The sequence below is a fragment of the Pseudorasbora parva genome, chromosome 22, assembly GCF_024679245.1.
Source record: "Pseudorasbora parva isolate DD20220531a chromosome 22, ASM2467924v1, whole genome shotgun sequence".
In the NCBI taxonomy this organism is placed as follows: domain Eukaryota; kingdom Metazoa; phylum Chordata; class Actinopteri; order Cypriniformes; family Gobionidae; genus Pseudorasbora; species Pseudorasbora parva.
In genome coordinates, this window is record NC_090193.1 from 10,725,253 (window position 1) to 10,734,662 (window position 9,410).

At 51.0% G+C, this 9,410-nt stretch overlaps 21 non-coding genes across 21 annotated transcripts; 15 read left to right on the top strand and 6 right to left on the bottom strand.

The window, feature by feature from the left end:
- Window positions 1–104: 104 nt before the first annotated feature.
- trnar-acg (transfer RNA arginine (anticodon ACG)) lies at window positions 105–177 on the top strand. The gene has a single exon. It is a non-coding gene; the product is annotated as a tRNA-Arg (tRNA).
- Window positions 178–651: 474 nt separating this feature from the next.
- trnae-uuc (transfer RNA glutamic acid (anticodon UUC)) lies at window positions 652–723 on the top strand. Its single transcript has one exon. It is a non-coding gene; the product is annotated as a tRNA-Glu (tRNA).
- Window positions 724–988: 265 nt separating this feature from the next.
- Window positions 989–1,060, bottom strand: trnae-cuc (transfer RNA glutamic acid (anticodon CUC)). The gene has a single exon. It is a non-coding gene; the product is annotated as a tRNA-Glu (tRNA).
- A 630-nt stretch (window positions 1,061–1,690) lies between these two features.
- trnar-acg (transfer RNA arginine (anticodon ACG)) lies at window positions 1,691–1,763 on the top strand. The gene has a single exon. It is a non-coding gene; the product is annotated as a tRNA-Arg (tRNA).
- Window positions 1,764–2,237: 474 nt separating this feature from the next.
- Window positions 2,238–2,309, top strand: trnae-uuc (transfer RNA glutamic acid (anticodon UUC)). Its single transcript has one exon. It is a non-coding gene; the product is annotated as a tRNA-Glu (tRNA).
- Window positions 2,310–2,432: 123 nt separating this feature from the next.
- trnay-gua (transfer RNA tyrosine (anticodon GUA)) lies at window positions 2,433–2,519 on the top strand. The gene is given in 2 exon segments: window positions 2,433–2,469; window positions 2,484–2,519. It is a non-coding gene; the product is annotated as a tRNA-Tyr (tRNA).
- A 55-nt stretch (window positions 2,520–2,574) lies between these two features.
- On the bottom strand, window positions 2,575–2,646 carry trnae-cuc (transfer RNA glutamic acid (anticodon CUC)). The gene has a single exon. It is a non-coding gene; the product is annotated as a tRNA-Glu (tRNA).
- A 630-nt stretch (window positions 2,647–3,276) lies between these two features.
- On the top strand, window positions 3,277–3,349 carry trnar-acg (transfer RNA arginine (anticodon ACG)). Its single transcript has one exon. It is a non-coding gene; the product is annotated as a tRNA-Arg (tRNA).
- Window positions 3,350–3,823: 474 nt separating this feature from the next.
- Window positions 3,824–3,895, top strand: trnae-uuc (transfer RNA glutamic acid (anticodon UUC)). The gene has a single exon. It is a non-coding gene; the product is annotated as a tRNA-Glu (tRNA).
- A 265-nt stretch (window positions 3,896–4,160) lies between these two features.
- On the bottom strand, window positions 4,161–4,232 carry trnae-cuc (transfer RNA glutamic acid (anticodon CUC)). Its single transcript has one exon. It is a non-coding gene; the product is annotated as a tRNA-Glu (tRNA).
- Window positions 4,233–4,862: 630 nt separating this feature from the next.
- Window positions 4,863–4,935, top strand: trnar-acg (transfer RNA arginine (anticodon ACG)). The gene has a single exon. It is a non-coding gene; the product is annotated as a tRNA-Arg (tRNA).
- A 474-nt stretch (window positions 4,936–5,409) lies between these two features.
- On the top strand, window positions 5,410–5,481 carry trnae-uuc (transfer RNA glutamic acid (anticodon UUC)). The gene has a single exon. It is a non-coding gene; the product is annotated as a tRNA-Glu (tRNA).
- A 264-nt stretch (window positions 5,482–5,745) lies between these two features.
- On the bottom strand, window positions 5,746–5,817 carry trnae-cuc (transfer RNA glutamic acid (anticodon CUC)). Its single transcript has one exon. It is a non-coding gene; the product is annotated as a tRNA-Glu (tRNA).
- Window positions 5,818–6,447: 630 nt separating this feature from the next.
- trnar-acg (transfer RNA arginine (anticodon ACG)) lies at window positions 6,448–6,520 on the top strand. The gene has a single exon. It is a non-coding gene; the product is annotated as a tRNA-Arg (tRNA).
- Window positions 6,521–6,995: 475 nt separating this feature from the next.
- Window positions 6,996–7,067, top strand: trnae-uuc (transfer RNA glutamic acid (anticodon UUC)). Its single transcript has one exon. It is a non-coding gene; the product is annotated as a tRNA-Glu (tRNA).
- A 123-nt stretch (window positions 7,068–7,190) lies between these two features.
- trnay-gua (transfer RNA tyrosine (anticodon GUA)) lies at window positions 7,191–7,277 on the top strand. The gene is given in 2 exon segments: window positions 7,191–7,227; window positions 7,242–7,277. It is a non-coding gene; the product is annotated as a tRNA-Tyr (tRNA).
- Window positions 7,278–7,332: 55 nt separating this feature from the next.
- Window positions 7,333–7,404, bottom strand: trnae-cuc (transfer RNA glutamic acid (anticodon CUC)). Its single transcript has one exon. It is a non-coding gene; the product is annotated as a tRNA-Glu (tRNA).
- Window positions 7,405–8,034: 630 nt separating this feature from the next.
- On the top strand, window positions 8,035–8,107 carry trnar-acg (transfer RNA arginine (anticodon ACG)). Its single transcript has one exon. It is a non-coding gene; the product is annotated as a tRNA-Arg (tRNA).
- A 475-nt stretch (window positions 8,108–8,582) lies between these two features.
- On the top strand, window positions 8,583–8,654 carry trnae-uuc (transfer RNA glutamic acid (anticodon UUC)). The gene has a single exon. It is a non-coding gene; the product is annotated as a tRNA-Glu (tRNA).
- Window positions 8,655–8,777: 123 nt separating this feature from the next.
- On the top strand, window positions 8,778–8,864 carry trnay-gua (transfer RNA tyrosine (anticodon GUA)). The gene is given in 2 exon segments: window positions 8,778–8,814; window positions 8,829–8,864. It is a non-coding gene; the product is annotated as a tRNA-Tyr (tRNA).
- Window positions 8,865–8,919: 55 nt separating this feature from the next.
- Window positions 8,920–8,991, bottom strand: trnae-cuc (transfer RNA glutamic acid (anticodon CUC)). The gene has a single exon. It is a non-coding gene; the product is annotated as a tRNA-Glu (tRNA).
- Window positions 8,992–9,410: the final 419 nt, after the last annotated feature.

Below are 9,410 nucleotides of genomic sequence, written 5' to 3' on the forward strand. Positions count from 1 at the left end.
GCTCCAGGCCTGTTAATGGCATGAGAAAAAGTTGATGTTGCGACAGGCCCCGCTCCAGGCGAACACCACCAAGATGCGTGTAAACACCAGGCCGCCTGACCGGTGGGCCAGTGGCGCAATGGATAACGCGTCTGACTACGGATCAGAAGATTCTAGGTTCGACTCCTGGCTGGCTCGATCTGCCTCTTTTGCTTCGCTATCAGCCTACAGCAGTTTTATTAGTTTGTTTTATTAGCCCATAGTTTTTGACTATTGGTATTGGAATGGTTAGTTTTTTTTTCTTGTAAACTGACAGTCCAACCATAGGCCGTTTTGTCAGCTAGATAGCACCTACCATACAATACCGTGCGTGCTTTCAAATGCATCGCATAAGCACTGTCACGGGGACCTTGCTTTAATGACCAGTTTATAGTATCTTTTTATGCGAACACAAGAATGGGAGAGAGCTGCACCCCCTGGGAGAGACAAATGACATCTCCCTCCATCGAGTCTGGTACAAGTGAATTCAGTAAACAATCCCTTCGGAACATTGCCATATTCTTAAAGGCGACGGTCACACACTGAATGCCAAAGGGCCTAACATAACCCTGCCCTTGTACTGGCCACACGCATGAAAAATGGCACACAAGCCTGACCGGCGTTTGTGGGCTTTCCCATATGGTCTAGCGGTCAGGATTCCTGGTTTTCACCCAGGCGGCCCGGGTTCGACTCCCGGTATGGGAAGTTTGGCTTGTCTTTGCTCCCCTTATCGAACAGCCAGAGCTTCTGTCTATTACTGAATCGCATTTAGCCAGCAGTGGAGCTGCAGCAACCTGATAGGTTGAGGTTCTTCTCTTTCCCTGCATACCTTCGATAGCTCAGCTGGTATAGCGGAGGACTGTAGGTGGAACGTTGGCAATCCTTAGGTCGCTGGTTCGACTCCGGCTCGAAGGAGGTCACTTTTCACACTCAAACATTTTCTTGGCTGCGCTGGAGGGCAAAAGGAACGTTCCCTGACCGGGAATCGAACCCGGGCCGCGGCGGTGAGAGCGCCGAATCCTAACCACTAGACCACCAGGGAAGGGCTGTTCAGCCTGTCTCCTCAAGCCTGCCTGTGGGCCTCTACCAGATTTTGCTGCAATTTCTCAAGCAAAACCGCTAAGGCTAGCCTTTTCCTCTTGGAGAGGAGAGAGTCTCTGACCCTGGATCACAGTTCTTCCACTGAGAAACTGTCACATGCTCTGTGAGAACATCCTAACAACATCGCAACTTGCAATTCAATCAAAGCAGCTTGCAAAAGACAACAAGAAGAGCCCAGCCGTGCTCTCAGTGCCAAGAGGTGCCTGACTCACTCCGCTTTTTGTTTTCAGCCCTTCTTCTGCAGAGCATCTGGCGAAGGAGCTCGAGGTTGACAGAGCGCATAGCACAGAGTGTCGTCGTCTCTGAGGTATGCCTGGCTTTTTGAGCGGCCAGCCTTGCACTGTTTTAAAGTAATTTGCTACCCAGCTACGTTAGCCACGCCAGGAAGACAGAGATCCCTAACATGTGACGCCTCCGTCTTCAAGCTTTTCATAGCAGACCCCTCTTTGGAGCGCTTCCTTACGTTGGCTCCAGGCCTGTTAATGGCATGAGAAAAAGTTGATGTTGCGACAGGCCCCGCTCCAGGCAAACACCACCAAGATGCGTGTAAACACCAGGGCGCCTCACCGGTGGGCCAGTGGCGCAATGGATAACGCGTCTGCCTACGGATCAGAAGATTCTAGGTTCGACTCCTGGCTGGCTCGATCTGCCTCTTTTGCTTCGCTATCAGCCTACAGCAGTTTTATTAGCTTGTTTTATTAGCCCATAGTTTTTGACTATTGGTATTGGAATGGTTAGTTTTTTTTTCTTGTAAACTGACAGTCCAACCATAGGCCGTTTTGTCAGCTAGATAGCGCCTACCAAACAATACCGTGCGTGCTTTCAAATGCATCGCATAAGCACTGTCACGGGGACCTTGCTTTAATGACCAGTTTATAGTATCTTTTTATGCGAACACAAGAATGGGAGAGAGCTGCACCCCCTGGGAGAGACAAATGACATCTCCCTCCATCGAGTCTGGTACAAGTGAATTCAGTAAACAATCCCTTCGGAACATTGCCATATTCTTAAAGGCGACGGTCACACACTGAATGCCAAAGGGCCTAACATAACCCTGCCCTTGTACTGGCCACACGCATGAAAAATGGCACACAAGCCTGACCGGCGTTTGCGGGCTTTCCCATATGGTCTAGCGGTCAGGATTCCTGGTTTTCACCCAGGCGGCCCGGGTTCGACTCCTGGTATGGGAAGTTTGGCTTGTCTTTGCTCCCCTTATCGAACAGCCAGAGCTTCTGTCTATTACTGAATCGCTTTTAGCCAGCAGTGGAGCTGCAGCAACCTGATAGGTTGAGGTTCTTCTCTTTCCCTGCAAACCTTCGATAGCTCAGCTGGTAGAGCGGAGGACTGTAGGTGGAACGTTGGCAATCCTTAGGTCGCTGGTTCGACTCCGGCTCGAAGGAGGTCACTTTTCACACTCAAACATTTTCTTGGCCGCGCTGGAGGGCAAAAGGAACGTTCCCTGACCGGGAATCGAACCCGGGCCGCGGCGGTGAGAGCGCCGAATCCTAACCACTAGACCACCAGGGAAGGGCTGTTCAGCCTGTCTCCTCAAGCCTGCCTGGGGGCCTCTACCAGATTTTGCTGCAATTTCTCAAGCAAAACCGCTAAGGCTAGCCTTTTCCTCTTGAAGAGGAGAGAGTCTCTGACCCTGGATCACGGTTCTTCCACTGAGAAACTGTCACATGCTCCGTGAGAACATCCTAACAACACCGCAACTTGCAATTCAATCAAAGCAGCTTGCAAAAGACAACAAGGAGAGCCCAGCCGTGCTCTCAGTGCCAAGAGGTGCCTGACTCACTCCGCTTTTTGTTTTCAGCCCTTCTTCTGCAGAGCATCTGGCGAAGGAGCTCTAGGTTGACAGAGCGCATAGCACAGAGTGTCGTCGTCTCTGAGGTATGCCTGGTTTTTTGAGCGGCCAGCCTTGCACTGTTTTAAAGTAATTTGCTACCCAGCTACGTTAGCCACGCCAGGAAGACAGAGATCCCTAACATGTGACGCCTCCGTCTTCAAGCTTTTCATAGCAGACCCCTCATCGGAGCGCTTCCTTACGTTGGCTCCAGGCCTGTTAATGGCATGAGAAAAAGTTGATGTTGCGACAGGCCCCGCTCCAGGCGAACACCACCAAGATGCGTGTAAACACCAGGCCGCCTGACCGGTGGGCCAGTGGCGCAATGGATAACGCGTCTGACTACGGATCAGAAGATTCTAGGTTCGACTCCTGGCTGGCTCGATCTGCCTCTTTTGCTTCGCTATCAGCCTACAGCAGTTTTATTAGTTTGTTTTATTAGCCCATAGTTTTTGACTATTGGTATTGGAATGGTTAGTTTTTTTTTCTTGTAAACTGACAGTCCAACCATAGGCCGTTTTGTCAGCTAGATAGCACCTACCATACAATACCGTGCGTGCTTTCAAATGCATCGCATAAGCACTGTCACGGGGACCTTGCTTTAATGACCAGTTTATAGTATCTTTTTATGCGAACACAAGAATGGGAGAGAGCTGCACCCCCTGGGAGAGACAAATGACATCTCCCTCCATCGAGTCTGGTACAAGTGAATTCAGTAAACAATCCCTTCGGAACATTGCCATATTCTTAAAGGCGACGGTCACACACTGAATGCCAAAGGGCCTAACATAACCCTGCCCTTGTACTGGCCACACGCATGAAAAATGGCACACAAGCCTGACCGGCGTTTGCGGGCTTTCCCATATGGTCTAGCGGTCAGGATTCCTGGTTTTCACCCAGGCGGCCCGGGTTCGACTCCCGGTATGGGAAGTTTGGCTTGTCTTTGCTCCCCTTATCGAACAGCCAGAGCTTCTGTCTATTACTGAATCGCATTTAGCCAGCAGTGGAGCTGCAGCAACCTGATAGGTTGAGGTTCTTCTCTTTCCCTGCATACCTTCGATAGCTCAGCTGGTATAGCGGAGGACTGTAGGTGGAACGTTGGCAATCCTTAGGTCGCTGGTTCGACTCCGGCTCGAAGGAGGTCACTTTTCACACTCAAACATTTTCTTGGCTGCGCTGGAGGGGAAAAGGAACGTTCCCTGACCGGGAATCGAACCCGGGCCGCGGCGGTGAGAGCGCCGAATCCTAACCACTAGACCACCAGGGAAGGGCTGTTCAGCCTGTCTCCTCAAGCCTGCCTGTGGGCCTCTACCAGATTTTGCTGCAATTTCTCAAGCAAAACCGCTAAGGCTAGCCTTTTCCTCTTGGAGAGGAGAGAGTCTCTGACCCTGGATCACAGTTCTTCCACTGAGAAACTGTCACATGCTCTGTGAGAACATCCTAACAACATCGCAACTTGCAATTCAATCAAAGCAGCTTGCAAAAGACAACAAGAAGAGCCCAGCCGTGCTCTCAGTGCCAAGAGGTGCCTGACTCACTCCGCTTTTTGTTTTCAGCCCTTCTTCTGCAGAGCATCTGGCGAAGGAGCTCGAGGTTGACAGAGCGCATAGCACAGAGTGTCGTCGTCTCTGAGGTATGCCTGGCTTTTTGAGCGGCCAGCCTTGCACTGTTTTAAAGTAATTTGCTACCCAGCTACGTTAGCCACGCCAGGAAGACAGAGATCCCTAACATGTGACGCCTCCGTCTTCAAGCTTTTCATAGCAGACCCCTCTTTGGAGCGCTTCCTTACGTTGGCTCCAGGCCTGTTAATGGCATGAGAAAAAGTTGATGTTGCGACAGGCCCCGCTCCAGGCAAACACCACCAAGATGCGTGTAAACACCAGGGCGCCTCACCGGTGGGCCAGTGGCGCAATGGATAACGCGTCTGACTACGGATCAGAAGATTCTAGGTTCGACTCCTGGCTGGCTCGATCTGCCTCTTTTGCTTCGCTATCAGCCTACAGCAGTTTTATTAGCTTGTTTTATTAGCCCATAGTTTTTGACTATTGGTATTGGAATGGTTAGTTTTTTTTTCTTGTAAACTGACAGTCCAACCATAGGCCGTTTTGTCAGCTAGATAGCGCCTACCAAACAATACCGTGCGTGCTTTCAAATGCATCGCATAAGCACTGTCACGGGGACCTTGCTTTAATGACCAGTTTATAGTATCTTTTTATGCGAACACAAGAATGGGAGAGAGCTGCACCCCCTGGGAGAGACAAATGACATCTCCCTCCATCGAGTCTGGTACAAGTGAATTCAGTAAACAATCCCTTCGGAACATTGCCATATTCTTAAAGGCGACGGTCACACACTGAATGCCAAAGGGCCTAACATAACCCTGCCCTTGTACTGGCCACACGCATGAAAAATGGCACACAAGCCTGACGGGCGCTTGCGGGCTTTCCCATATGGTCTAGCGGTCAGGATTCCTGGTTTTCACCCAGGCGGCCCGGGTTCGACTCCCGGTATGGGATGTTTGGCTTGTCTTTGCTCCCCTTATCGAACAGCCAGAGCTTCTGTCTATTACTGAATCGCTTTTAGCCAGCAGTGGAGCTGCAGCAACCTGATAGGTTGAGGTTCTTCTCTTCCCCTGCATACCTTCGATAGCTCAGCTGGTAGAGCGGAGGACTGTAGGTGGACCGTTGGCAATCCTTAGGTCGCTGGTTCGACTCCGGCTCGAGGAGGTCACTTTTCCCACTCAAACATTTTCTTGGCCGCGCTGGAGGGCAAAAGGAACGTTCCCTGACCGGGAATCGAACCCGGGCCGCGGCGGTGAGAGTGCCGAATCCTAACCACTAGACCACCAGGGAAGGGCTGTTCAGCCTGTCTCCTCAAGCCTGCCTGTGGGCCTCTACCAGATTTTGCTGCAATTTCTCAAGCAAAACCGCTAAGGCTAGCCTTTTCCTCTTGGAGAGGAGAGAGTCTCTGACCCTGGATCACAGTTCTTCCACTGAGAAACGGTCACATGCTCCGTGAGAACATCCTAACAACACCGCAACTTGCAATTCAATCAAAGCAGCTTGCAAAAGACAACAAGGAGAGCCCAGCCGTGCTCTCAGTGCCAAGAGGTGCCTGACTCACTCCGCTTTTTGTTTTCAGCCCTTCTTCTGCAGAGCATCTGGCGAAGGAGCTCGAGGTTGACAGAGCGCATAGCACAGAGTGTCGTCGTCTCTGAGGTATGCCTGGTTTTTTGAGCGGCCAGCCTTGCACTGTTTTAATGTAATTTGCTACCCAGCTACGTTAGCCACGCCAGGAAGACAGAGATCCCTAACATGTGACGCCTCCATCTTCAAGCTTTTCATAGCAGACCCCTCATCGGAGCGCTTCCTTACGTTGGCTCCAGGCCTGTTAATGGCATGAGAAAAAGTTGATGTTGCGACAGGCCCCGCTCCAGGCGAACACCACCAAGATGCGTGTAAACACCAGGGCGCATGACCGGTGGGCCAGTGGCGCAATGGATAACGCGTCTGACTACGGATCAGAAGATTCTAGGTTCGACTCCTGGCTGGCTCGATCTGCCTCTTTTGCTTCGCTATCAGCCTACAGCAGTTTTATTAGTTTGTTTTATTAGCCCATAGTTTTTGACTATTGGTATTGGAATGGTTAGTTTTTTTTTTCTTGTAAACTGACAGTCCAACCATAGGCCGTTTTGTCAGCTAGATAGCACCTACCATACAATACCGTGCGTGCTTTCAAATGCATCGCATAAGCACTGTCACGGGGACCTTGCTTTAATGACCAGTTTATAGTATCTTTTTATGCGAACACAAGAATGGGAGAGAGCTGCACCCCCTGGGAGAGACAAATGACATCTCCCTCCATCGAGTCTGGTACAAGTGAATTCAGTAAACAATCCCTTCGGAACATTGCCATATTCTTAAAGGCGACGGTCACACACTGAATGCCAAAGGGCCTAACATAACCCTGCCCTTGTACTGGCCACACGCATGAAAAATGGCACACAAGCCTGACTGGCGTTTGCGGGCTTTCCCATATGGTCTAGCGGTCAGGATTCCTGGTTTTCACCCAGGCGGCCCGGGTTCGACTCCCGGTATGGGAAGTTTGGCTTGTCTTTGCTCCCCTTATCGAACAGCCAGAGCTTCTGTCTATTACTGAATTGCTTTTAGCCAGCAGTGGAGCTGCAGCAACCTGATAGGTTGAGGTTCTTCTCTTTCCCTGCATACCTTCGATAGCTCAGCTGGTAGAGCGGAGGACTGTAGGTGGAAACTTGGCAATCCTTAGGTCGCTGGTTCGACTCCGGCTCGAAGGAGGTCACTTTTCACACTCAAACATTTTCTTGGCCGCGCTGGAGGGCAAAAGGAACGTTCCCTGACCGGGAATCGAACCCGGGCCGCGGCGGTGAGAGCGCCGAATCCTAACCACTAGACCACCAGGGAAGGGCTGTTCAGCCTGTCTCCTCAAGCCTTCCTGTGGGCCTCTACCAGATTTTGCTGCAATTTCTCAAGCAAAACCGCTATGGCTAGCCTTTTCCTCTTGGAGAGGAGAGAGTCTCTGACCCTGGATCACAGTTCTTCTACTGAGAAACTGTCACATGCTCTGTGAGAACATCCTAACAACATCGCAACTTGCAATTCAATCAAAGCAGCTTGCAAAAGACAACAAGGAGTGCCCAGCCGTGCTCTCAGTGCCAAGAAGTGCCTGACTCACTCCGCTTTTTGTTTTCAGCCCTTCTTCTGCAGAGCATCTGGCGAAGGAGCTCCAGGTTGACAGAGCGCATAGCACAGAGTGTCGTCGTCTCTGAGGTATGCCTGGCTTTTTGAGCGGCCAGCCTTGCACTGTTTTAAAGTAATTTGCTACCCAGCTACGTTAGCCACGCCAGGAAGACAGAGATCCCTAACATGTGACACCTCCGTCTTCAAGCTTTTCATAGCAGACCCCTCATCGGAGCGCTTCCTTACGTTGGCTCCAGGCCTGTTAATGGCATGAGAAAAAGTTGATGTTGCGACAGGCCCCGCTCCAGGCAAACACCACCAAGATGCGTGTAAACACCAGGGCGCCTCACCGGTGGGCCAGTGGCGCAATGGATAACACGTCTGACTACGGATCAGAAGATTCTAGGTTCGACTCCTGGCTGGCTCGATCTGCCTCTTTTGCTTCGCTATCAGCCTACAGCAGTTTTATTAGCTTGTTTTATTAGCCCATAGTTTTTGACTATTGGTATTGGAATGGTTAGTTTTTTTTTTCTTGTAAACTGACAGTCCAACCATAGGCCGTTTTGTCAGCTAGATAGCGCCTACCATACAATACCGTGCGTGCTTTCAAATGCATCGCATAAGCACTGTCACGGGGACCTTGCTTTAATGACCAGTTTATAGTATCTTTTTATGCGAACACAAGAATGGGAGAGAGCTGCACCCCCTGGAAGAGACAAATGACATCTCCCTCCATCGAGTCTGGTACAAGTGAATTCAGTAAACAATCCCTTCGGAACATTGCCATATTCTTAAAGGCGACGGTCACACACTGAATGCCAAAGGGCCTAACATAACCCTGCCCTTGTACTGGCCACACGCATGAAAAATGGCACACAAGCCTGACCGGCGCTTGCAGGCTTTCCCATATGGTCTAGCGGTCAGGATTCCTGGTTTTCACCCAGGCGGCCCGGGTTCGACTCCCGGTATGGGAAGTTTGGCTTGTCTTTGCTCCCCTTATCGAACAGCCAGCGCTTCTGTCTATTCCTGAATCGCTTTTAGCCAGCAGTGGAGCTGCAGCAACCTGATAGGTTGAGGTTCTTCTCTTTCCCTGCATACCTTCGATAGCTCAGCTGGTAGAGCGGAGGACTGTAGGTGGAACGTTGGCAATCCTTAGGTCGCTGGTTCGACTCCGGCTCGAAGGAGGTCACTTTTCACACTCAAACATTTTCTTGGCCGCGCTGGAGGGCAAAAGGAACGTTCCTTGACCGGGAATCGAACCCGGGCCGCGGCGGTGAGAGCGCCGAATCCTAACCACTAGACCACCAGGGAAGGGCTGTTCAGCCTGTCTCCTCAAGCCTGCCTGTGGGCCTCTACCAGATTTTGCTGCAATTTCTCAAGCAAAACCGCTAAGGCTAGCCTTTTCCTCTTGGAGAGGAGAGAGTCTCTGACCCTGGATCACAGTTCTTCCACTGAGAAACTGTCACATGCTCTGTGAGAACATCCTAACAACATCGCAACTTGCAATTCAATCAAAGCAGCTTGCAAAAGACAACAAGGAGAGCCCAGCCGTGCTCTCAGTGCCAAGAGGTGCCTGACTCACTCCGCTTTTTGTTTTCAGCCCTTCTTCTGCAGAGCATCTGGCGAAGGAGCTCGAGGTTGACAGAGCGCATAGCACAGAGTGTCGTCGTCTCTGAGGTATGCCTGGCTTTTTGAGCGGCCAGCCTTGCACTGTTTTAAAGTAATTTGCT